Below are 21,390 nucleotides of genomic sequence, written 5' to 3'. Positions count from 1 at the left end.
GGGACAGTTGACATTATATGTCCACTGATGTGATGCACTGAAAAAGACAAAACATCAGTTGTATTCCTGCCCAAAATACAGAGCCTAAATTAATTGTGAAGAGGCCGCAGACTAACCCAAATTATGCAGTATGTTACAACATAATTGCTCTGTACTCTTCGAAAATGGCCATGTCAGAAAAAGAAAGCCCACAGGTTAAAGATGAAAGAGAACGACAAACGAGTTCAGTACATAATCAAAGATTTTTGCTAAAAAGGGCATCATGAGGGGAGGAGGACTGACATCCGCAACATGTCAGAGTTGGACCCTCCTTCCCCCAACAAGCGCAGTATTCAGCAACAAGCCATTAATCCCTTCCTGAGAAATCAGGAACTATTGGAAAGGCTCCCGCACGCAGGACTGTAAACCAGATGACAGCTCCAAACAGTAGATTTGAGATTGAGATTAGAGATGATTTCAGACTAAAAAATTGGAGTAAATGGCCAAAACAAAAAAGCTTTGCAGGCCCCGCTGGGAGTCGAACCCAGGATCTCCTGTTTACGAGACAGGCGCTTTAGCCAACTAAGCCACAGAGCCAGCTGCGCGGCGGGCGGAGGGACTTTGGTGATCAAATCGCGGTGCATTAGGGGGAAAGCCACTTCCGCCAGGTTCCCGCGCTCGCCCTAGCGGAGGAGGTCGCGCTCGCATGGGCGGGGGCTCGCGCGGGACACCCGGGAGCTTGGACTGGAACCGGCGCGACAGCACGCATGCGCGCACCCTCCCCGTGCCGGGGAAAAAGGCTGGACCAGCCTCGCGGCGGGAAAGGCGGGAGCCGAGCTGAGTGTTGTGCGCGGGAAGGGGCTCGTCCGCGTGACGGGGCTCGTCCGCGTGACGTCACACCGATCTTGGTCTTCAGGAACCTTCCGGTGAGAGGCCGGGTGAGGGGCCGCCTCCCCCCTCGAAGCAGGTGGGTGCGGCTTCCATCCCGGCGCGCAGAGTACCGCGCGCTGCGCTCGGACAACCGAGCCGAACCGAAACCAGCCGGGCGCCTAAAGGTTCCGGGCGGCTGTGCCCCAACAAGTAGCAGACGGAGCAAGGCGGCTGCTCCGGGGTCGCCGCCCCGTCCCGCCCCGCCCGGTGCCGCAGCCCCGCAGCCCCGCCCTCGCGGGCCCGAGCCCACCAGCGCCCCGCCGGCCGCGGCAGGTGCACAGGGGGAAGCGAAGCTTGCGGCGGCGGCGGAGGAAATTCCTCTTCGCTTTGGTGTTTCCAGAGGCTGCCCTTCTGTACTTTCCTCGTGGACTCTCGGCTCGTGGGGGCTAAACAAGCATCAGCTGACTGTGTAAATAAACATCACACAACCAAGCATTCATTCTTAAACCGTCAAGGACTGCACCCAGGTTTTCTGCCTTTAATTAGGAGAAAGTGCTACCAGGGAGGGGAGTGAAGTCGCCGGTTTAGAAGGTGACGCTGCACGTCCGCCCAGCTCCCGCTGCCCGGTTAAAATGCAAGACCGAGGACTCCTGAATTCTGTATCCATCCAAGCAAGGCTAGAAGGAATTCTGCATGAGGAGGCCCTCGAATCGCAAAGTCGTTTTAAATTCCTTTCTTGAATCAAATGTTCTGGCCTTGCCATTTTCTATTCCACTCACAGTGTTTTGGTAGAGAGTGTAAACACATGTCTGCGAACCAGATGATCACTTTTAAACTTAGTCTGTTCGCAAACTTCTGTGGCTAGGACGGTGTTTACTGTGTACTCCAGATACTGTGGGTTTACTGAGTGTGGAAACCAGCACCCCAAGTCATAATTGGGCCAGGGACCCTGGCATTTCTGAATTCTAATTAGCTGCATTGTTTATGATAAGGACTGAATAAATTTCAGTCACAAAAGTGCAATTGGGGGGCAGCTGGGTGGCTCAGTCGTTGAGCATCAGAGTCTTGATTTAGGCTCAGGTCATGATCCAGGGTCGTGGGTTTGAGCCCCCTCCCCCCTCCACACACACATGAGCTCTGTGCTGAGCGTGGAACCTGCTTAGGATCCTCTCTCTTTCTCTCTCTCTCTCCCTCTGCCCCTCCCCTGTTTGTGCCCCCCCCCTTTCTAAAATAAAAAATAAAAAATAAAATAATTTTTAAAAAGTTCAATTGGAATGTCAACCTTTTCAGTGAAGTATGGCCAACAAGAGTTGTACTACTGAGAACCTAGCATGTGTCAGGTGCTGAAATGACTTCTGTGGATACAACTAGGTACAAGATGGCCACAGATGGGAGGAAAGAAAGGAGAAATGTTACTGAACATTGTAAGTGTTACAATAAAAGAAATACAAGATAACAGATGAATGCCTAACAGGGCCGGCAACATAGTTAAGTACATAGTACTCCCTATGTACATGGCTCAGTACATTTTCTTGGTCATTGCTCTTTAATTTATTAGATTTTTCTTCTAGAAAAAAAATGTGTGTGTATAAATGATACAGGTAGCACTTAAAGACATCTGTAATACTTTCAAGTTAATCCCAGGCATTTAACCAAAATAGGAATCTGTGCTGAGGTGCAATGAAATAAACCTGACCAAGGTCCAGTGGTGGGAAGGTCTGGAAGGCACTTTAAATAAAATTATCATGAAAGCAAAAAGAGGCAGAAGCTGGGGAACCTATTCCAGCGAGGGTCTCCCAGAAGTAGACTTGCACAGGGAAAGGACTGTGAGTGAACTGAAAGAGCAAACACCATGAGACTGTGGGCCAATTTGATGTAAAATTGCTTGACTAACATTAGACGCAAAATAGCTACATAAGGGAGCACGGATACTAGAGCCTGGAGATTTTTCATGATTGCAGTGATTTCTCATGACCCTCTGAGTGCTTTCTCTGTTGAGAATAGGGTGAGTTGATGTACCACTAGTTAACAGGTGTTATCAGTGGAACTACGTCCCCTAAACATCCATATGTTGACATTCTAACCCCCAGGCTTGCAGAATGGGATATAACTAGTGAAGATAAAGTCACCCTGGAGTAGGGTGGGGCTCTCTGATATATTATATATGTACTATGGATCCATATATACCCCTGTCCTTGTACAAGGGGAGATTTGGAGGCAGACATGCACACGTGTGAACATGAACACTAGCATCTGGGTGATGCATCCACAAGACAAAGAAGATTCCAGCAAACCACTAAAAGCTGGGGGTGGGGGGAGCATAGAGCAGGAGAAACGACCCCGCCTGCACCTTGATCTTGGATGTGTAGCCTCTAGAACTGCCAGGTAATAGACTTCTATCATTTCAGCCACATAGTTTGTGTTATTTGGTTATGGCTGTCCTAGGCATCCTCCTCTGAGGAAGAACTAAGTTTTTTCCTGTGTTTTGCCCCAAACGTAACTGAAATAAATTTATTTTAAAAGGGAACTACTGAATAAGGGGGAATGGGAGGAAAGTGCAAGAGGTTCCTATGTCCTAACTAAAAAGCTGGACAAAAATTCAAGTTCAAAAGCAAAAAGAAAAGGAAAGTAAAAAAGGAAGGAGAAAGGAAGGAAAGAAGCAAGGAAGAGGAAGGGGGAGAAGGAATAAAGGAAGGAAGGGAAGGAAGGAAGGGAAGGGAGGAAGGAAGGGAAGGAGGGAAGTAGGCGGGGAAGGAAGGAAGGAAAGAAAGAAGGAAAGAGGGAGGGAAGGAAGGGAAGAGGGAGGGAGGAGGAGGGAGGAATGAGAGAGGGAAGAAGGGGGGAGGGAGGGAGGCAGGGAAGCACAAACAGAAATATGTGTCTGATCAGTGATCAGGCCCAAAGTTTCAGAAAACAACCAGAGGTGGGGAGACATGGAAAGAAATATGGGGCACTCAGAATTGGAACCCCTGATGTGTTGGGAAGGGGACAGCTTCAGCCTGGGAAGGAAAAGTTAAGAACAGGGATACCATGGAGGCTTGGGGGAGAAGGATCAAATGGGGGTAACCAGGTAAGGGGCCATTACAAGGGGAGCAAAAGCAAAGACTGAGTGAGGAGCGCACTGAGGCCAGAGCCTCCAAGGGGGTTTGAGGGGGGAGGCAAAGGAGCGGGGAATGTGGGGAGCATGGGTGAGTGAGATCTGGGACGGAGGTGGCGGGCAATCCGCACCAGGATACGTGGGGGTGCAGGAAAAGGCACTTTGAAGAAGACAGGAGAGGTGCAGGCAGTGCAGAGGGCAGAGTGGGCTGTTAGGGGGTCAGTACAACAGACTTCTAGTGTAAGGTGTAGACTGCAAGGGTCCACATGGAGAGAGGAAGGGAAACGAGAAGGTAGGGGTCCATCATTTTCCTAGAAAAAGAAAGATTTGGATAATGAGTTTATGAGGTCTATTGTAACAGTCTCTGTATTAATGTCTTAAATATCTCATAATTAATTTTAATAACAGGATGTTTTGCATAAACTTTCACATGATCACATTAGAAGAAGAATATGGAAGTAGAGCTGGAGGCCAGCGCACCTGCAAACTCCGAGCATGAGCCTGGATGCTTTACACGTAGTAGAGCCTCGTCCATAATCAAGTGTTGCTGCCATTTCTAGACTTCCAAGTCTATGAATCCAATGCCCGAGGAAAGTAGCAAAGGGTAGAGAAATGGTCTTTGTCCCTAAGTGGCTCCATTTAGATACAAAACAATGTATCGGTGGGCCACCATACTGTGGCTTTCCTAGAACACACGCCATTCTTCCTCAAAGTGATTCCTATTTCTTCACAAAGGTAGGGATCATTGCTTCCCTGGAGAATTGGCAGACTTTTGTTAGATAAAATTTTACACACGAGAATGCCAGGACCTAAGAACAAAGTGTGACAGTTTAATTTTTTGTGTCAACTCGGCTAGGCTGTGGTGCCCGGCTGTCTGGTCAGAACCCAGTCTCGTTGTGGCTGTGAACATGTTTTTTTTAGACGCGATTAACATTTATATTAGTAGACCTTGAGTAAAGCAGATTACCCTCCATAAGGTGGGTAGGCTTCATCCAAACACCTGAAGGCCTTAAGAGTAGTTCCCCCAAGGAGGACACATTCGGCTTCTGGATTGCCTCTGCACTCAAGACTGCCCCGTCAACTCTTGCCAGACTTTTCAGCCTGCCCTGCAGACTTCAGACTTGCCGGCTCCCACAGCTGAGTGAGCCAGTTCCTTAAAATAAGTCTCTCCCTCTCTCTGTCTCTGTCTCTGTCTCTCTGTCTCTCTGTCTCTACACACACACACACACAGACACACACACACACACAGCACTGGTATATTTCTCTGGAGAACAGGAACTAGCTCACCAAGTAAGAAGATGTTCAATTGCCAAGAGAAAACACCTGTACAGCTCCCAGGAGACCAGCAAGACCTTCGGGCTCAAGGAACTTCTAGCTCTTAAACCTGACCCCAGGCTGAGTGTTTAAGCTCTCCCAGATTTGCTGCATTCTGCTGACATCCTTGTGCCCGGAATGCAGTCTGGTTCTATGTAAATGTCTGCATGAGAAGAGCAGTTGGCTTGTCTCCTCATCTGGTTTGTCCTCTCTTCGTACCTGAAGACCCAATACAGGCAGGAAAGAAAAGAGATTAGCCTTCTGTGCTATCTACATACCTGGACATATCTTACTTTCAATTACCAAGAGGCCCATGGTCACAATTTAAGATTAAACTGTGCGAGGATCACCCAGTACTCCCATGCAGGTCGGCTATGTCTCATTCTCCTTGAAATGAAAGGAATAAGGTGTATTTCTTTTCATGAAATGACCTAGGCTCGCCTCTAATTTTCTCTAGCCACAAGACTGTAGAAACTGCTAAGTGGAGTCAAACTCAGTGTGGGCTCAGAGAAATTTCATTGTTCCTAAATAAAAGGAGTCCTTATCCTTTTCAATGCTAAGGAATAAAGATCAGCAAATTGCATTTTCCCCAGATGTCAGCTCTGCTCCTTTCTGTGTTCTTAGAAAATAGCTGCATTGCTTTCTATCTTTGCTCCTCTTAATATTCTTTGGGCAAAAAAAAAAAAAAAACAAAAAACAAAAAACAAAAAACAAAAAACAAAACTACAAAAAAAATGAGATCTGGCTTTATGTGATTAAAATAGTCATCGCTTGAAATATTGTTAAAGACATTATTATCTTCCTATCAGGGAGCCAGACTCGCATGACACATTAAAACAAGCCCTCCTTTATGAAGACATAGCCCCAAGTTACCAATATCAACCCCTGCATTCCAGGAGTAATTTTATTTCAGGAAACTTGTGAGTCTATATCAGAGTCTATATCAGAGATCACGGAGAGATACCTCCAAATTTAAATCTGGGGAAGGAGAGTTTAGGGTATATGCCTTCTGTCCCAGATGGCCCTCAATGATTAGATGATCTCCTTTCTTCCCAATGACCAGCTTTGCAAACTAGGGACCTCAGGGGGAGAGAGGGGGAGAGGGGAGAGACAGAGAGAGAGGTGGAGGGGGGAAGAGGGAAAGAAGGAGAAAAAAAGAGAAGAAAGAGAGGGAGAGAGGAGGGGAGAGGGAGAGAGTGACAGAGATGTGTGGAAGAGGGAGACAAAGGGAGGGGGAGAGAGAGGGAAGGAGGGTGGGGGAGAGGGGGAGAGAGCCCTCTTCTCTCAACTTAATGGAACTGAACGTGGAGAACTTAAGTTCCATCCGATTGGTGGCCTCCAGCTGCCCCTGACGTGGCCAGCCTGGGGACTGCTCAGATATCTGCGACAATCTGAGTGGCCAGTGGCGTCTCTAGATTAGTTTAGCCTAACTGAGAAAGGAAAAAACCTGCAGACGACCTGGCTTATCCCTCATCCCACCTTTGAGGGCATTTGGAGAGAATTTCAGTAGACACCATTGGAGTCAGGGGGCCAGCCGTGGTGACAGACAGGGATATTAAGGTCTGACATAAAGGATGCTGGCCACGGTCACAGTTTAGGCCGGGCTCCTGCACCTGCTAGGAATCTGGGACGTTCAGGGTCGTGTCTGCGGTCCCTGGGACTCTAGGGAGGCCTGCCTGGGGGTGGGGGGAGCGAAGCCACAGAAAACCGTTCCCTAAACCCCCTGCTGGCAGAGGTGACAGAGGGTCCCAGGTGGAGAGGTGGAGGCTGAGGCACGAGGGACAGGACGCCGCGTTCGGAGACCCGGCAGACCCGGCGGTGGACGGTCCTCACCCGCAGGCGCCGCGTCTACGGGCATAGATTCTCCGGGTTGAGTCTGCAACCTGCACACCCGGTCCGCGCAGAGCACACCCGGACCCAGCCCTCCCGGGGTCGCACCCGGGGGCGAGAGGTCGGGCTGGGGAGGAGGGGGGAGGGCCTCCCACGCGCGTCCGCACCCCCACCCCGGGGAGGGAACCCCTCTCCCTGTCGCGCGTCCGCACCGCCCCACCCCGGGAGGGACACCCCTCCCTGTCGCGCGTCCGCACCGCCCCACCTGGGGGAGGGACCCTCCTCCCTGTCGCGCGTCCGCACCCCACCCCCACCCCGGGGAGCCTCTGGCGGCCACGGCCTGGAAAGTCAGCGAAGATACGGATTCATCCGCAAACCTTCTGGTGCAGAGTTTTCACGGACAAACGTCACCAAGTCCCCAAGGCTTTCTTCCTGCATGGGCGGGCGAGGGAGGGGGGAGCCGCTCCTGCTTCGCTTTGTGGGCAAGCGCGGCCAGGCACGCAGTGGAGACGGTGGAGGGGTTCCGTGGACAGCCCCGCACACCGCTGCCGCGGGGGATGGGAGGGGGGTAAGATGAATCGGCTTCTGCGGGGATGGACCCGGGCCGGAAGCAAGAAGGAAGCCGTGTCCCCTGCGAGGGGACAAAAGGCTGGAGATGCTGGGGATCGAACCCGGGACCTCATGCATGCTAAGCATGCGCTCTACCACTGAGCTACATCCCCACCGCGGAAGAGCCGGCTTTTCCGAACTGTCTTCACAGAACGATACAAATTTACCCCCTTCACACTCTACATGCGTGTGTGGTTCGGGGAACTCGGGTTTCCATCTCTGTCTACGGAAACCCACTGCCCAGGAACCCTGACCTGCAAGCCGTCCCCGCAGTAACCGCGGGGACACGCGAATGGGGAACCTGTAAGAAACACGCTCCCACAGCTTCCCACCGTCAGTGCCTCGCTCTTCCCTCTGGAGGCACGTGGGCCAAAGGACAGGTGCTTCAGGGAAGGAAAAACCGCTTTGCCAACGGGACCCTCCAAACTGCCCCCAATTCTCCCCCCACTTCTGCACCCCGCCCCCGGGCTCCAGAAACAGCCCTGCACCTCATTCCCGGGCTTCAGAAACTGCTCTGCGCCCCGTCCCGGGCTTCAGAAACCTCACTGCATCCCATCCCCGGGCTCCAGAAACCGCCCTGCACCCCATCCCGTGATCCAAAACAACCCTGCACCCCATCCCCAGGCTCCAGAACCGCCCTGCACCCCATTCCGGGGCTCCAGAAACCTCCTCGCACCCCGTCCCCGGGCTCCAGGAACTTCCCCGCACCCCATTCCCGGGATCCAGAAACAGCCCTGCACCCCATTCTCAGGCTTCAGAAACCTCCCTGCACCCCGTCCCCAGGGTCCAGGAACCTGCACCCCATTCCTGGGCTTCAGAAAGCGCTCTGCATCCTGTCCCAGGCTTCAGAAACCTCCCTGCACCCCATCCCCGGGCTCCAAAAACGCCCTGCACCCCATCCCGGGATCCAGAAATTGCTCTGCACCCCGTTCCGGGCTCCAGAAACCGTCCTGCACCTCGTCCCCGGGCTCCAGAAACCTCCCTGCACCCCGTCCTGGGCTCCAGATCGCCCTGCACCCCATCCCGGGATCTAGAAACCTCCCTGCACCCCGTCCCCGGGCTCCAGGAACCTCCCTGCACCCCATTCCCCGGATCCAGAAACAGCCTTGCACCCCATCCCAGGATCCAGAAATCGCCCCGCACCCCGTTACCGGGCTCCAGAAATAGCCCTGCACCCCGTCCCCGGGCTCCAGCAATCGCCCTGTACCCTATTCCCGGGATCCAGAAACAGCCCCCCACCTTTCCTTGGAAAACTGGGGCCGGTGGAGGGAACTCTGTCACAAGAACGATCTGCTTCCTCTCCCCTCGACTTGGGGAGCCAAAGGGCGGAGATGTAAAGTGCTGCCCTCGGCTCGTGGCCCCCATTTTATCCAAAGAATGCAACCCAAATTCGGAGACTGGGAGTTCTGCGTCTTTGAAACAAAGGGCCTGGAAGGAGGTGAGAGAGGCATACCGTGGAGGGCTTCCGTGGGGTTTTATTTGCTACACAGACGTGGTTCTCGGCCATCGGGGCCCCTTTCTCCCCAAGGGTTGCGAGCCGAGGCTTGGCGCCCGAGTGCGCACACCCGGTGACCCAAGAGCAAATCTGGAAGGACGGAGGGGATGCGGGGAGAAAGGAGCGCAGAGCTGAGGCTGCCGCGCTCAGAGGCGCGGACGTGTGAGCGGCTCGGAGGGGCCGGCAGCGAGCTGCTAGACCCCTGGCCCGCGCCCCGCGCCCTTCCTCCCGGCTGGGGGAGCCCCCGGCCCGCGCCCCACACTCCACACCCTTCCTCCCCGCTGGCGGGGGGGGGGGGGGAGGGGGGAGGCTAGCGTGTGTTCCCGCACTGGGGGTGGTGGGCCCACACAGTCTGCGCAAAACTGAGTCGTCTCGAGTTCAATGGCCCTTCCCTTCCCCAGGGCCAGTGATGGTTTTCAAGGAAGGTACCGGACCCTCTGGTGGACACACACACTAGCCAGTCCGCAAAAAGACCAGTTTTCTCAGGATAAAAAGAGAAACACGAAAGGGCAATCACGGGTCTTCGTTTAACCTTGCAACTCGATTTTCCGGAAGTGTGGTTCCTGATAATAGTCTGCTATCTTAAAGGAAAGGATAAAAATTATTTTTTTGTGAGCAATTATTATTTACTAAAGAGAAAATGTGTTTAAGGCCTGCGGTGACTATTAGTTATCTACTGTGTAACCTGGAGGTAGGCATCATTGCGCCCCTTCCTGAAGGTTGGCCAAGACACTGCTATCCCTAATCCTACAGTACCTGGCCCAAGTAATATGAGTCATTTTTTTTTAAAAGAGTGAATGAGTGAATGGATAGACAGATGGATGCTTGCATAAATAAACCAACAGAATATTTCAGTGGCCACTTAGGAGATTTCAAATGGGAGAAATCATGAAATTCGCTTTCATTCCCCTCAATTCCAACAGAGAAATGGAAAATGTATAAAAATGTACCAGTTATCAAAACCAACCCAAGAAGTTACAGAAAATCTGATTCAACATACAGCCATTTAGAAAGCTGAATCGAGAGTTTGAGCAACATTTCCATAGAATATATTTTCTAGTCTGATATTATTTTATTGGCACAGGATATGAAAGCTGAAAGGAAATGATAACCTCTGTTATACAAAATATTCCAGCAAACAGAAAAGCTTTATAAGTTATTCTAGGAGAGAAGTATAATATTGCCACCAAAACTCAATGGAGAAAACTTAAGAAAGAAAAATTACAGGACAATTTCACTAACAAACACAGAGGCAAAAACATAAATAAAAACCCCAGCCAACAGACTTCCAGTTTCTGATTCCATAGGTAAGGACTTTGGAAGTTACCACTTCATCCTACTAACCAGTAAAAAGCAAAACAGGCTGAAAAATCAGCAACTACTGCCCCCGAGTTTGGAAAGACAGATGGTAAGTACAGGGAGTAAACACACTCTGGACTTTTATCCAACATGGTACTGGAAGTCCTAGCTCCTGCAGTCAGGCAAGAAGAAGAAATAAAAGGCATCAGGGGCCCTGGGTGACTCAGTCGGCTGAATGTCTGACTGTTGATTTCTGCCGGGGGTCATGATCTCACAGTTGTGAGACTGAGCCCCATGCCAGGCTCCGGGCTGACAGCGCAGAGCCTGCTGGGATTTTCTCTGCCCCTCCCCCACCTGTGCTCGCTCACGCTCTCTCTCTAAATAAATAAATAAACATAAAAAAACAAAAGAGAAATAAAAGGCATACAAATTGGAAAAGAAGAAGTAAAACACTCACTATTTGCAGGTGACATGACACTATGTATAGAAAACCCTAAAGACACCACCAAAATCTAGGAAAACTAATAAACAAGTCAGTAAACTTGCAGCATATAAAATCAATGTACAAGAATCAGTCGTGTTTCTAATAACAAACGATCTGAGAGAAATTAACAATCCCATTAAAAATTTTTTTTTACATTTATTTATTTTTGAGAGACAGAGCACAAGTGGGGAGGGGCAGAGAGAGAAGGAGACAGAATCCGAAGCAGGCTCCGGGCTCTGAGGTGTCAGCACAGAGCCCCACCCCACGCGGGCTCGAGAGAGCCCCACAAGGCTCGAACTCACAAACCATGAGATCATGACCTGAGCCGAAGTTGGACACTCAACCAACTGAGCCACCCAGGCGCCCCAACAATCCCATTTTAAAGAAGATGTGGTATATATAAACAATAGAATATTACTCAGCCATAAAAAAGGATGAAATCTTGTCATTTACAACAACATAGATGGAGCTAGAGAGTATTATGCTAAGTGAAATAAGTCAAAGAAAGACAAATGCCATATGATTTCACTCATATATGGAATGTAAGAAACAGATGAGCAAAGGGAAAAAAGAGAGAGAGGCAAACCAAGAAACAGACTCTGAACTACAGAGAACACACTGGTGGTCAGCAGAGGGAAGGTGGGGGGAAGGGTGAACTAGGTGATGGGGATTAAGGAGGGCACTTGTGATGAGCACTGGGTGATGTATGGAAGTGTTGAATCACTAAATTGTACTCCTGAAACTAATATTACACTGTATATTAACTAACTGGAATTTAAATAAAAACTTAAAAAAAATTTTACATGAAAAAAGAAACAAAACAATCCTATTTATAGCTGTATTAAAAAGAATAAAATACCTAGGAATAAATATAACCAAGGAAGTAAAGATCTATATACTAAAAACTATAAGACATTGATGAAAGCAATTGAAGAAGACATTAAGAAAATGGAAAGATATATATCCATGTACATGGATTAGAAGAATTAATGTTGTTAAAATGTACCCATACTACCCAAAGCAATTTACGGGTTCAATGTAATCCCTACCAAAATCCCAATGACATTTTTTATAGTAAAAGAAAAAAAATCCTAAAATTTGTATGGAATCACAAAAGAAATGGAAGAGCCAAACAATCCCAGAAAGAACAGAGCTGGAAGTTTCACACTTCCTGGCTTTAAACCGTACCACAAGGCTGTAGGAACCAACAGTATGATACTGTCGTGAAAACAGACACATAGATCAATGGAACAAAATAGCTCAGAAATAAGCCCTTGCGTATATGGCCAATGAATTATGACAAAGGACCCAAGAATATACAATAGGGAAAGGATAGTCTCTTCAATCAATGGTGCTGGGAAAACTGGACAGACACATGCAAAATGAACCTGGACCCCCATCGTACTCTATACACAAAAGTTAACTCAAAGTGGGTTACACACTTAAGTATGAGACCTAAACCATAAAACTCCTAGAAGAAAACACACAGGGTAAGCTCCTTGACACTGGTCTCAACAATGATTTTTTGGATTTGACAGCAAAAGCAGAGACATAAAAACAAAAATACAGAAGCAGGACGACATCAAACCAAAAAGCTTCTGCACAACAGAGAGAATCATTAACAAATGAAAAGATAACCTATAAAATAAGCAAAAATATTTGCAAATCATATATCTGGTTAGTTATCTGATAAGGGTTTACTATCCAAAATATATAAAGAACTCATACAACTCAATAGCAAAATCGAACAATCCAATTTAAAAATGAGCAGAGGAACTGAATAGACACTTTTCCAAAGAAGACCTACAAATGGCCAACAGGTACATGAAAAAGTGTTCAACGGCACTCATCATCAGAGAAATGCAAATAAATACCACAATGAGATACCACCTCACACCTGTTCCAATGGCTATTGGCAAAAAGTCAGGGCTGTAGGCAAGGATGTGGAGAAAAGTGGACCCGTCTACCCTGTTGGTGGGAATTTGAGCAGCCACCACTAAAAATATAGAGCTCCTCAAAAATTAGAAACAGAGCTACTATATGATCCAGGAACTCTACTTCTGCGTGTGTATGTCTGTGATATTGTGCTTTATAATAAGAGAAAGTTTGCATTTGGTTTTCATCCTGTTGCTGGCACACAGCTCCTAAAACCCACAGAATTTCCTAGGTCATTAGAGCGGCAAAGATGTGTTTTGTTATGTTAATAGTGACGGCTCCTGCCGTTGGGGGCTGGGTGCCAGGAGAACCAGCCCTGCGGCAACGAAGGTTGGAACTTCTAGCCCCACCTCTCTAACTTTCAGGAAGGGGAGATGGGCTGAAAGTCAAATCAACTACCAATGGGCAACGATTTTATCGATCATGCCTGCGTAGTCGTGCCTAAGCACGGAGATTTCTCTGCACCGAAACCCTAAAGAACAGGATTTGGAACAAAGCTTCTGGGTTGGTGATCACGTAGAGACTGGGGGTGAGTGGCACACTTGGAGGGCAGAGAAACTCCATGCCCTTTCCCTAAGCAGTTCTTCCATCTGGCTGTTCTGAGTTATACCCTTTTAATCCAGTAAGTAAACTGTTTCTCTGAGCAGTGTGATCTGTTCTAGGAAATTAATCAAACCCAAGGAGGGAGGGTCATGGAAACCTCTGGTTTATAGTCAGTCAGTGAGAAGTACAGGTGGTGTCCTGGACTTGTGACTGGTGTCCTAAGCAGAGGAGGGGAGAGGAGAGGCAGTTCTGTGGGATGGAGCCCTTAACCTATGGGATCCAATTCTATCTCCAGGTAGATAGCATCAGAATACAGCTGAACGCTAGGACACTCAGCTGACACACAGAGCATTGCTTATTGGTGTGGGGAAATTCCCTGCACACACACACTGGAATTTGGCTATTAGAATCACCTTTTAATATTCAAAAGAAATTAAGATAGATATTGAAGAGATATCTATTGACTCATGTTCACTGCATCATTATTTGCAATAGTAATATATGGAAACAACCTAAGTGTCCACCAACAAATGAATGGGTAAAGAAGATGCGGCATATATATTCAGTGCTGTATTATCCAGCCACAAGAAAGAAAATTCTACCATTTGTGACAACATTGGTGGACCTTCAGGGCATTATGTTACATGAAATAAGCCAGACAGAGAAGATAAATATGGCAAGGTGTCACTTCTATGTGGAATCAGGGTGGGCGAAAGTCAAACTCATAAAAAACAGGGCAGAAAAGTGGTTGTCAGGGGCTGGAAAACGGGGGAAATAAAGAAGTTGGTCTGTCACCTTAATATGACTTCTGCCCCAGTTCCATGCAGAAGTCCCCATTGTGAAAGCCCCTTCATGAGTGTGGATGCACTCTTAGGCTAAAACTTCCCAGTTTTGTTTTTGAGGAGACACTGCTTTGGGAAATATCCCTGGTGTTCTCCTTTATTTCTTGCAAATAAAACCCTTCCTTTTCCTACTCTTTGGCTTGGTTGTGTCTTTTGGCTGATGCCCCCCTCCCCCCGAAATAAACCCAGTGTCAGGTAACAGTGAGTCTGATGTGTTCCCCTCCCCACCCCCAACAGCACCAAGCAATTCTCCAATTATCAGCGGACACTGACTGGGTGTCCTACAAATTTAATTCATATCTGACCCTATGTACCTGGAGACACTATCAGATTCCATAGGTTAAGGGCTCAGTCCCACCAGATGGCCCCTGGGTGGCTCAGTTGGTTGAGCGTCCGACTCTTGGTTTCGGCTCAGGTCATGATCTCACAGGTTTGTGGGATTGAGCCCCTCATCAGGCTCTGTGCTGATGGTTTGGGATTCTCGATGTCTCTCTTCCCACCCCTCCCCCACTTGCACACACACACTCTCCCTCTCAAAATAAATAAATAAACATTAAAAAAAAAAAAGATGGCCCCAATTCAGATGCCAATCACAAGTCCAGGGTGTTACCTGTGTTTCTGACTGACTGGATATAAACTGGAGGTTCACACAATTGCCTCCTCAGATTCAATTAACTTGCTGAAGTAGCTCACAGAACTCTACTTACCAGGTTAGTACTTGATGTCAGGTTATCTACTTGACCAAGTCCTTATAAAAGATATAATAAAAGATGCAGGTGAACAGCCAGATGAAAAGACACATAGGGCAAGGTCTGGAAGGGTCCTGAGCATGGGAGCATCCGTCCCCATGGAAGTGGGTGCATCCCCCCGCCCCAGCATGTGGATGCTTCACCAAGATGGACAGTCATCAAATCTTGTTGTTCAATAGTTTTTATAGTGGTTAGTCTTCAGACCTTGTCTTCCCAGAGGCCAGTGGTTGAGGCTGAACATTGCAACACTGTAACCACTCAGTTGCTATGGGACCAGCAAATCCAAGGCCATGGAGGGGTCCCTTTCTAACGTACCACATTAGCATAAATTCAGGTGTGCTTAAAAGGGGCTCCTTATGGGTAACAAAAGACATTCCTATCATTTGGGAGAGTACAAGGGTTTTAGAAGCTCTATGCTAGGAACCTGGGACAAAAACAGAAGATATTTCTTGTTGTGCCACAATGAAAAATAGCAATTATTAAGACAGGGAAAGCAAATGACCAGGGGACAATATTTTCACCAGGCAGCAGTGTCTACCCATTTAATATTTGTTTCTGTGAACTTAAAATGACTCCCATGAGCATGGTTAGGTGTGTTTCTTTGGAAAATTTTGGCTTCCCAGGCATTGGCATGGTTAGTTTTAACCTCGATTAAGGACCTTGCTAACAAAGCCCAGTGCAAGGAGGGAAGGGAAGTTGGTCTGTGGGTGTTTCGGAGTTTGAAGAATGGCTGGAGATGCATCCTAGAGTGAATGAGCAGGGAGGCAGCATACGGTTTTGAGAGGTAATGGAGAGTAGCACTGGGAGTCCTGGGTGATTGATTAGATACGTGGGGGCAAAACAGGGCACGGCACCCATGGGGCAGCTAAGTGGAGATGTGCTAGACTAGAGATATATTTTGAGAAGTGTCAGCTTAGCTTACTGAGGGCGTTAGAGCCATCTAGTACACAAGAATGCTTAGGAAGGATGTGTAGTGTAGGAAGAAAGATCATCTAGGTCCAACCTTCGCCAAAATATGTCCATTAGATTTAGAGACAAAGGACTCATTGGTGACTCTGGTAACCAATTCACTGGAGTTCTAGGGGTCAAGGCCATATTTGAGGGCTGAGAAGGGGGGGGGTGAGATGAGGGCTAGAGACAGGGTGCAAAGACTGGCAATTCAAGAAATAGATCTGGCGTCCAGAGAAGAGGAAGAGTGGGGACCATAAGAGAACATGCAGCTAGGGGAGAAATTTGAGCCATTTTAGATAATAATGAGAAGAAGCCAGTGGAGAGGGAGAGATGTAAGAAAAAAGAAAGAGCGATTGACAGAACAGGGTCCCTGCAAACGCAGGACACGATGGCTTGAACAGTTGGAGGACTAGACCTGGGGGGGTTCAGTTCTTGCCACTAAAAGTGTAGTATGGAGACCAGTGACATTTGATAGGGTTTGGGGGTAATGGTGGGGTCTGGAGCCGACAGCCAAGAAAGAATTCTTGAAGATATCTTTGGTGCAAAGAGGTGATTTTATTAAAACAGGGGGACAGGACCCATGGGCAGAAAGAGCTGAGGGGTGACTCTTTATATGCTGTGGAGTTGGGGGAGAAAAAGTCAAGAGGAGGTTTCTTAAAGGGATTTCCATATGCTAATAGAAGACTCACAGATTACTGGAGGCCGAGCTGTTGTCAAGCAAAGGTTGTTTTTCCCTCTAGCAAAGCATCAATGTTAGGACAGTAGGAAGTTCCTGGAGATGAAGCTACCAAGAGATCACCCTTTTCTTGTAATTTACGAAGATATTTGTGAACTGATGGAGACTCAGGTCCTGCTGTCTCTGTCGGTTCAACCATAGTGTTCTGTCCTTTCCTTTGTCCTAGGGCAGCCCAGAGACCCTGAAGAATATCACACATTATCCCACCTGGGGTAGGGGGGAGGGCATTCTTAGCTTTTGCTTGGCCCTCAGGCTGCCTTATGCTTCCTCATCAGCATTGACATCACTGGGAGCTGGTTATAAATGTAGAATCTCAGATCTTGCCCCAGACCCATGGAATTTTCTTTCTTTTTTTTTTAATGTTTATTTATTTGAGAGAGAGAGAGAGAGAGAGAGCGAGCCAGAGTGGGGGGAAGAATAGACACAGAGGGAGACACAGAATCTGAAGCAGGCTCCAGGCTCCGAGCCATCAGCACAGAACCCAACGCAGGGCTCAAACTCATGAACCATGAACCACAAGATCATGACCTGCACTGACGTCAGACACTTAACCAACAGTTGCCCAGGTGCCCCTGGAATTTTCATTTTAACAAAATTCACAGGTGATTTTGTGTGGATAGTCAAGCTTAAGTAGCACTGAGACAAGGGATATTTCTTTCATTTTAGCAGAGAGCAATTTAAAAAGGATGGATATGCACATTTTTTAAGGTAGTGAAGAAAGTTATGTGAACCTTCAGTTGATTGCATTTTTATGTTTAAAGTAGGAGGCAAAATTAGCAGAAGGGACAGAAAGTAGGATTAGATGTTTCAAGAAACAGAAGCAGCTACTGTAAATCTTACTAGGGAACTACAGAGGAAGAGTGGCATTGGCAAAGTAACAGAAGTCACCTCTCTCTCTGCCTCAAAGATAGAAATTTGGACTGAAGTCCCCAACGTCCTATTCGGACCCAAAGGGACAAAATTCATAATGATGCCATTGATCTTTGTTCCTTCTCTCCTCTCTGAAGATGACGCCAGCTTGAATCCCTACACAGGAGGAGACGGAGGTATGGACTGCCTCTCGGACCCCTGCAGAAGAGGGTCTGGCTTCTTTGTTTTTGTTCTGAGTGGGGGCAGGAGTGGGGGGATGCAACAGCAGCCGAGCTCCCCAGGCCTCATGCTGGGTGGGGACACAGGGGAGACTCTGGGTCCGGCCTTGGGGACCATGCACTGATGACCCACTCAATTCTCAGAGGGGCACTAACTTTCCTGATGGCATGTTCTCCAGGTGTACGCAGCCATCTTTGTGCAAACAATAAGAAGGTGTGTTTGGAGTCATCTACAGTTAGACTGCTGAGGGAGGGTGCTCATAGGAAACCAAGGAGTCTGCGGTCACTGTCAAAATGTGCTTGAAGGGGAGGGTCAAAGACTCTAGGCTGGGAGTGTGGCTTAGAGCGTGCAGGCTGCTGTAACAGAATACTGCAGATCAGCTGGTGTATGAGCAACAGAAGTGCATTTCTCACAGTCCTAGAGGCGGGGAAGCCCAAGATCAAGGTGCAGGCAGATTCGGGATCTGCTGTGCCCTCACAGGGTGAAAGGGACGGGACAGCTCTGAGGCCTCCTCTACAAGGTCACTAATCCTGTCATGAAGACTCCACCCTCAAGACCTAAGCACCTCTCAAGGGCTCCACCACCAAACACCATCACACAGAGGACCAGGTTTCAATCTGTGAATCTTGGGCAGTCACAAACATTCCTTCTATAGCCATAGGGAAAGAGGAAATTGTAGGGAGTGAAGATTCACAGGGAGAAAGAAAAGCTAGGGAACTGGGAGCTTCAATTCAGTAGAAAGACAGAAGTTGTGGAAGTAACGGGATGAAATTGCCAGGAAGTAGATTAGAACTGGGTTGTAAGCTAGTGCAGTGCCTGGCGTAATGGTCCCATATGACATCCGTGTCCTACTTCCCAAACCTGTGAATACTACTTGACACAGTAAATGGGACTTTGAAGATGGACTGACTTGAGCACTTGAAGTGGAGAGATTATTCTGGATGACCCATGTGTACCCAGTGTAACCAGAAGGGTCCTTGTAAGGGAAAGAGGGAGTCAGGAGGATCAGACTCAGACACCGATTGGAAGATTCTTTGAAGAGCGAGGGAGAAGCCACAAGCCAAGGAACACCGGCACCTCTAAGAGGTGGAAAAGCCCGGAGAACTGACCCTTCCTTGAAGCCTCCAGAAGGAACACAGCCCTGATGACAGCCTGGTATTAGCCCCATGGGACCCACTTCAGACTTCTGATCCTTAGAAATATGAAATAGTAAACGTGTGTTGTTTGAAGACACTACTCTCACGGCAGCTCTCAGGGACTAACGCAGATCTCAGTACTGTTAATAATAGCAGTTAACACTCTTGAGCACACACATTACTCCAGGGCATCATCACAAGGACTTTTACAAGATTTAACTCACTTAATCCTCATACTAGAGATTTAATATTCACTGAGTTTTTTTCCCATGAGTCAGTTATCACGCTAAGTACATTAAATATATTATCTTATTTAATATTTACTCAGCCCTGTGAGTTGGCATCATTAGTCACCCCATTTTACAGATGATGGAACTGAGGCTTAAATCAGTTAAATGGTCTGCCTCAGATCCCACAGTAGCAGGGCAGCTGGGATCTAAACCTTAGCATTATGTTTCCAGAGGTCATGTTCTTAAAAAATCACTATATTCCACGTGGACTTAGTATATATTTTTTACACTGGCTGGGACAGTCCTATTGGTCTTTTTTTTTAATGTTTATTTACTTATTTTGAGACAGAGAGGGAGAGAGAGAGAGAGAGAGAGAGAGAGAGAGAGAGAGAATCCCAAGTGGGTTCCATGCTCAATGCAGAGCCTGACATAAGACTCGATCTCAGGACCCTGAGATCATGACCTGACCCCAAATCAAGAGTCAGGTGCTTAGCTGACTGCACCACCCAGGTGCGCCCCTGGACTTAATATTTTAGCATAATCTTGATTCCTGCTCAGGTGCAGAGCATGGCCATGGATGTGAGCTGCTAAAGACAGTAGAAGCAAAGGTGATTGGGAAAACAGAGATGGAAGGAGCCAGAAGCTGTTGATCTGGTGACCTGTCTACCTGGGTGCTGATATCACCAAGACCCAGTGGAAGAAGTGAGGCTCCAGTCTCAGTATCCATTCAACTAGGAAGAATCTTCTTGATGAGAAAAGTGAGATAATGGATAGACCATAGCTCCCAAGGGCCAGAGTGGTGGTGTTGTTTTAACGCAGATAGAAATGTAATGGTTCGGAAATTGGAAATGTGGCCTCAGGAAGGTCCCAACCCCTCCTGATTCTGAAGTTGAAGGATGTGCTGGATCTGCTTGAAGCAGCAATGTCATTAGGGTGAGCCAGTTTAAGTTAAAGCAAGAAGGTTTGGCTAGATGGGTTGTTAAGCATGGAAACTTGAGTTACAAAGAGTGGAGTCGAAGTATTCAGGGGAGACAGACTGCACGTTTAAGTCATTAAACTGGAAGGACAGAGGGTATGTCTATCCTGGAAGGTACCAGATGGGGTAGAGAATTGGGGGGTTCTTGTCTTGAGTGGTGAACTGGGATAGCAAGAATGAGAGACAGTGGGTTAAGCGGTCAGATGGTTCCTAAGTCAATTAACTGTTCTCCACAGTCGAAAAGATTCCATTGGAAGTGACAACAATGGGTAAGAAGGCATGATTAATTAAGATATTAAAAGATTCAAACAGACAAGGCTCTTAGAATTTAGCTCCGTCCCAGAGATGGATCCCCTGCTGGACCTCAATCTTTGAGACAGTCAGCTGTGCCCACTGTCCAGGTCATTGGGAGCACACCAGCCTCTGGCTTTCTCACTCCTGGGTTCCTAAGGAATGGCCTCAGCACAGGTTTTGATGTCCTGAAGCTCACTCCTCAGTGCAGGTCCCCAGGCTCTCAGGACTTTTGCAATAATGACTGAATTGTTTTCATCTTCTCTCACCTCCATTCCCAATCCATTTTCACATTACAGAATTAACTTTGTAAAATTAAAATCCGATTGTGGCCATGTCTTGTTTATAAGGTTTCATTGTCTCTGCATTGCCTACTAGATCCTTTGGGAAGGCATCCATACATGGGGACATGGTCATTGGAAATGTGGTGTGTGTGTGTGTGTGTGTGTGTGTGTGTGTGTGTGTGTCTGCGCTTCTTTATTATGTTCAGGGAATGTGACAGTTTTAGAGTCAGATGCATGCTTTCAAGGCTGCTGGCATGAATCTAAACCTGGCCAAGCAGATATTCTTCTCCACTTAAGTGAACCATATGCAGTCTTTGCTTTTTGCAACCAAGAACACTGACTGATAGAGTCCAAAATCTCGCTGAACCACACAGTCCTACATCCCCCACATTTCCCTACTGAATCCTGTGATCCAGCCTCACATAACGACCCAAGTCTTCCAACGTTTTCTGCCCCGGCTTCATGCCGTGCACACGATGTTTGTTACGACTACAGTAACTCTATGATCCTCATTTCCCGCTGTGAACCTCACACTGGTTCTCTAATACCCATCACCAGTCTCTGCTTTTGTGAAGCTTTGCCTGACCCACCTCCTCAAGAAGAATCGATCCGGCCCTCTGCTGTGTCCCAGTGTGTCTCCTACAAACCTCC

The 21,390-nt window shown here is 47.9% G+C and overlaps 2 non-coding genes across 2 annotated transcripts; both read right to left on the bottom strand.

Moving 5' to 3' along the window:
• Positions 1 to 502: 502 nt before the first annotated feature.
• On the bottom strand, positions 503 to 576 carry TRNAT-CGU (transfer RNA threonine (anticodon CGU)). Its single transcript has one exon. It is a non-coding gene; the product is annotated as a tRNA-Thr (tRNA).
• Positions 577 to 7,740: 7,164 nt separating this feature from the next.
• On the bottom strand, positions 7,741 to 7,812 carry TRNAA-AGC (transfer RNA alanine (anticodon AGC)). The gene has a single exon. It is a non-coding gene; the product is annotated as a tRNA-Ala (tRNA).
• Between the last annotated feature and the right edge of the window lie 13,578 nt (positions 7,813 to 21,390).

Source organism: Prionailurus viverrinus, chromosome B2, assembly GCF_022837055.1.
Source record: "Prionailurus viverrinus isolate Anna chromosome B2, UM_Priviv_1.0, whole genome shotgun sequence".
In the NCBI taxonomy this organism is placed as follows: Eukaryota; Metazoa; Chordata; class Mammalia; order Carnivora; family Felidae; genus Prionailurus; species Prionailurus viverrinus.
Note: the sequence above shows the minus strand (reverse complement) of the source record. Positions and strands in the feature narration are given on the sequence as shown.